Source organism: Canis lupus, chromosome X (genome assembly GCF_048164855.1).
Source record: "Canis lupus baileyi chromosome X, mCanLup2.hap1, whole genome shotgun sequence".
NCBI classification, from domain to species: Eukaryota; Metazoa; Chordata; class Mammalia; order Carnivora; family Canidae; genus Canis; species Canis lupus.
Genome location: NC_132876.1, coordinates 91,569,610 through 91,575,341, shown reverse-complemented (window position 1 = coordinate 91,575,341; position 5,732 = coordinate 91,569,610). Strand labels below are relative to the sequence as shown.

General features: G+C 41.7%; 1 long non-coding RNA gene across 1 annotated transcript; it reads right to left on the bottom strand.

Annotated features, from left to right (window-relative positions):
• Window positions 1-543: 543 nt before the first annotated feature.
• Window positions 544-5,179, bottom strand: LOC140627531 (uncharacterized). The gene is made up of 3 exons (XR_012026225.1): window positions 4,634-5,179; window positions 4,242-4,286; window positions 544-3,046 (listed from the first exon to the last, which is right to left on the bottom strand). It is a non-coding gene; the product is annotated as an uncharacterized lncRNA (long non-coding RNA).
• Between the last annotated feature and the right edge of the window lie 553 nt (window positions 5,180-5,732).

Below are 5,732 nucleotides of genomic sequence, written 5' to 3'. Positions count from 1 at the left end.
GATTGACCACACTAACTGGAACGTTCATACACTGCAGGCAGGAATGCAAAACGGCACAACCACTTTGGAAAATATTTTGTCAATTTTTTTTTAAGATTTTATTTATTATTTATTCATGATAGAGAGAGAGAGAGAGAGAGAGAGACGGGCAGAAGGAGAAGCAGGCTCCATGCAGGGAGCCCAATGTGGGACTCGATCCCGGGACTCCAGGATTGCACCCTGGGCTGAAGGCAGGCGCCAAACCGCTGAGCCACCCAGGGATCCCCTGTCAATTTTTTAAAATGTTCAAGAAACAGGGGCACCTGAGTGGCTCAGAGGTTGAGTGTCTGCTCAGGTCATGATCCTGGAGTCCCGGGATCGAGTCCCACGTCAGGCTCCCTGCATGGAGCCTGCTTCTCCCTCTGCCTATGTCTCTGCCTCTCTCTCTGTGTCTCTCATGAATAAATAAATCTTTAAAAAATGTTCAAGAAACATTTATCATATGATCTATCCATTAAATTCCTAGGTATTTATTTACCCAGAGAAATGAAAGCATGGGTCCCTACAGATATTTGTCCATGAATGGCTACAATAGCTTTATTTGTAATAGCCAAAAATTATAAATGACACAAATGTCTATCAACAGGTGAATGGATAAACAAATTGGGATGAACTATTCACACACACACACACACACACACACACATACTAACATGGATGAACCTCAAAATGCTGAGTGAAATAAATCCAGACCAAAGAAAAACATGTACTGTGTGATACATTTATAGAAAATTCTGGAAAATACAAGCTCCACCATGTGGCAGTAATGAGATCAGTGTGGCCTGGGGCCAGGGGTGGGGATAAGGTGGAGCAGAAGGGAGGGGGCAAAGGGACACAAAATTTTGGGGTAGGGGTGCTTTGTTCATGATCACAATGGTGCTGATGGTTTCCCTGGTGTAGCTTATGTCAAAAGTTATCAAGTTGTGCATTTTGAATATGTGCAATGTATTGTGTCCCGAATGTATGTACAGACCCATCAGTTCCATTCGGGAGAGACATGAAAATATCTGTTCCACAGAAACTTGTGTTCAAAGGTTCACAGCAGCATTACTCATAATAGCCCCAAAGTAGAAGCAACCCCAAGGTCCATCTAGTGATGAATGGATAAAGAAAATGTGGTACGTCTGTACAATAGAATATTACTGGATAACAAAAGGAAAGTGCTGGCACATGCTACAACATGGATGAGCCTGAAAAACATGCTAAGTGAAAACAGCCGGTCAGAAAAGATCATATGTTGGTATGATTCTACTTCCATGAATATAAGTAAGAGCCCCATGTATAGACACAGAAGGTAGATTACTGGTTCCCTCGGGATTGGGGAGAATGTGTGGATATTGTGGAGAAATAAGGCGTGACTACTAATGGGTGCAGGGTTTCTTTTGGGGGATGATAAAAATGTTCTAGAATCGGTTGCACAGCTCTGCAAATATACTGAAATCACTGAATTGTCCATTTAAATAAGTGAATTGTAGGAAGTGAATTATATTTCAAGCTGTTATAAAAATCTTTATGTCCACCATTTTTTGTTCATTATTTTTTAAAAGGTATATTTTGAAAAAATAGTGAAAGGGAATAAAGGGGAAAGGAGAGAAAATGAGTGGGAAATATCAGAAAGGGAGACAGAACATGAGAGACTCCTAACTCTGGGAAACGAACGAGGGGTGGTGGAAAGGGAGGTGGGCGGGGGTGGGGGTGACTGGGTGATGGGCACTGAGGGGGGCACTCGATGGGATGAGCACTGGGTGTTATGCTACATGTTGGCAAATTGAACTCCAATTAAAAAAATATGTAAAAAAAAAGGAAAAAATGTCAAGAATGCAAAAATAAATAAATAAAAGGTATATTTTGTGTCACTGAGTTCTTCCGAGTCTACCCAAAGCATGATGATTGATTTAAAAAGTGAAGAAAGTTCTTGTGCAAGTTAGCAAGAACTGTGTCACATTTTCCTACATAAAGTTTATTCAGGTCGTGACATTGTATGAAGGGTGGTTGAATTCCTTGAATTCTTAACACACCCGCTGTGGCTTAAGAGTCATTTCCCTTTGACGGAATTGTCATCTCTGTATATGCTAACGTTTTAAGATTTTGCTACTATAAGCAATCGTGTGCTTTTCCTGGCACTGCGATTGCAAGCGCCAAGTCACCGAAGGAAGGGAGTATCTCTGTTTCTAAACTTTTCGTTAAAGTGTAAGAGACACACAGAAAGTGCTCGGATCATAAACATGGCTTTGATGGATTTTCTCAAACTAAGCCTACTCGTATCACTAGCACCCAGATCAAGATATAGAATGTTCCCAGCGCCCTAGAAACTCCCTCACGTTCAGAAGAGAACGTCTTTTTTTTTCTAACTATGGTAAGGAAAATAACATAAAACTTATCATGTTGGGATCCCCGGGTGGCTCAGCGGTTTAGCGCCACCTTCGGCCCAGGGCCTGATCCTGGAGACCCGGGATCGAGTCCCGCATCGGGCTCCCTGCATGGGGCCTGCTTCTCCCTCTGTCTGTGTCTCTGCCTCTCTCTGTGTGTGTCTCTCTTAAATAAATAAAATCTTTAAAAAAAACTTATCATGTTAACTGTTGGCAAGTACACGGTTCAGTAGTGCTAAGTATATTCGTGTTGCTGTGACTTCAATCTCCAGAACTTTTCCTTCTTGCAGATCTGGAACTCTCTGCCCATTAAACCAACTCTCTCTCTCAACCTGCTGGCAGCCCCTGATACCCATTCTAACTTTGTTTTTGTTTCATTTCTCTTTCTGAGTGTGATTACTTTAGATGCTTCATGTAAGTAGAATCATACAAGATTTTTTTGTCTCTTTGTGACTGGCTTATGTCACTCCGCATGATGTCCTCAAGCTTTGTCCATGTTGTGGCACGTTCAGAATCTCCTTCCTTTTTTTCCAAGGCTGAATAACGTTCCAGCGTCTGGATATATCACATTCTGTGGAGCTGCTCATCTGAAGGTGGACATTTGGGTTGCCTCCGTGTCTTGGTTACTGTGAATAAGGCTGTTATGAACAGGGGTGCAAATATGAGAATTTCTTTTAATACTAAAAATAGCAGACATTTATGACATGAATGTCAGGCATTGTTCTAAAGGCTTTACGGACATGATCTCATTTAATCTTCCCAGGAACAGAATGAATTAGGAAGCACTCTCATTATCCTCATTTTACAGATTAATAAACTGAGCAACAAGAAGGTTAAGCAACTTTCCCAAGGTCACACCAGTGGAGCTGGGATTATCACTGAATGGGACTGAGCCCAGGGCTACACACTTAACCACCTCTACCACACTATGTGGCCTCTATTTGCAGGAGTGGGGGGAAACTAAACATAAATAAATATATTTCTGTGTTACCTGAATAGCTTTATAGTGATCATTACATTCTATATTTTCTTTTTTTTTAAAGATTTTATTTATTTATTCATGGAGACACAGAGAGAGAGAGAGAGAGAGAGAGAGAGAGGCAGAGACACAGGCAGAGGGAGAAGCAGGCCCCATGCAGGGAGCCCGACATGGGACTCAATCCCAGGTCTCCAGGATCACGCCCTGGACTGAAGGCGTCGCTAAACTGCTGAGCCACCCGGGCTGCCCCATTCTATATTTTCTTAAATGAGCCTTACTTTACACTGGTCCAACCAGTATAATGTGGTCCAAGTGACGTCTCTGTTTTAGACCTAAACCTTACAGAAATCCTGGTGGCTTCTGTTTTTGCATTCTCGGATCCCAGTTATCAGGCTGTCACAATGCCCAGGAAAGATAACTGAATGATTAGAAACCACAAAAGAGAAGCTCTGTAGTTGAGAGGCTATCTTGTACTGGCTAGCCCCAGCAAAGTTCCCGGATGAACACAGCTACATGGACCACTCCAGCCAACTTTATGGGAACAGAAACCATGCAGCTGACCCTTACTTCAATTCTTAATCCACAGAATTATAAAAAAAATAATAAATTGTCATATTTTTTTTAAAAAATCACCTCTTGAACACTATCTCTTTTAAAATGTTTCCATAATGGTGTTACAAAGTATCTCCCATAAAGTATTGCCCATGTGAGGGTCCATAAAATGTTCAGGCCTCCCAACTGCAGTCCACTTTAATTAAAACCATGAGCATTCCCTCTCAGAGCCCCCAGTTTCTTTCAATTTTGACTCATTTACAAACTGCAATATCATAAAGCATATTTATTAAGCACCTGACCTTCTAAAGCTCCTTTTCTTGTTCCGGCCAAATATTTCAGATATGCTATACATTGGAAAGAAGAAATCAAAATTAGCTTCATGTACTCAATTCTATAAAAAGTTATTAGCAATTAATACAGACTTAAGGGGGAGGGGAGTAATTAGCCCTCTTGGCCTGAAAATTAATAGGTCCTTTTCATTATACTCCTAAGGGGTATTTTGCCCAATAACATTCCATCTCAGATTAATGTAAAACGAAAACTACATTATTTGAGAATGCCGGCTACAAAACGATTACAAACCACAAATCTCACAAAGATTAACAGGGAAGGAAGATCAAGCGGAACAACGAACTATTAATAATTCTAAACAGGATGAAGGTAATAAAATCAATGTGTCAATCATTCTTACCAGAATAAAGAAGCCACGATATTTTTTGAGGGCATGGCCAGACTTAAGCAAAGTAAGAGTTGGTGAAGTTCTTTATAGGTCAGCCTCTAGGTAGTTACTAGGTAGCTACACGAAAAATGAAAGACACTCTGGAAGCTCCAATTTTACAAGGTGCGGGCCACCACGCAAAGATACTCCCTCTTCTTCGTTTCTAGAGACCATGGTCTCCCCTTTCCTGTACAGAAAGCCAAGCACTGCGCAAGGTTAAGGTGTATCAATGATTCTGAGCCAACCGCTAGGGGACAGAAGCAGACCAGCTGACCCCCAGGTTACCCTGAGAACCCACTCACCCCTGCAGCGACTCGAGATAGACTGCAGATAATTGCCTCCTACATGTTCACCGGAATTTGAGTTTATCATCTTTCCGTACCAAGAACCGGAAACCAAGATGAAATTGCCCAGTTTTTCTTGCGCACCTGTTCTGATGCTTCGGTCACCATTTGGTAAGAAATATTTCTGCAGGTGCCAAAGGTAGCAGCTGCACAAGTACACTGCAATCCCGATTCCTTTTCTGTTCCCCTCCAGCTCCAGCCTTACTGGCCCCTGCACCCTTGTTGCTGCTTGGTTTACTCTGGCTTATGCTTGCGGTTACCTCATCATGGGGCAGCTCATGGTCTCTGGGATCCCAGAAGCGATATCCAAATAAGTCTGGTTTTATAAGGCCACCCATTGCCATACACACTCAATCTCTTCTAGTCATGTCACAGCAGGATAGAGTTTGCTTCTTCGGCTCTGTAATACCAGGTTGATGTTTAGCCAAGTTGCAAAGGAACGAATAAACAAGTATCAAAGGTGTGTAATAAATCATGGCATTCATACCAATTTCTGAAACTCTTACCCCACGCAAAGGCACAAAGACGTACCTTCTGTAGAGTACACACTAGAAGCTGGATTGTGAAATACCCTCAACAATTCCATTCATATATCACTATGATTGTCTATACACGGAGGAGAAATAAACACTCATGTTGTTTCATTCAACAAACTGGGCATTTAATATGTGTCAGATTAAAGATGCATAAAATATGAACCCTGTCCTCATAGAGCTCTCAATCAAGTG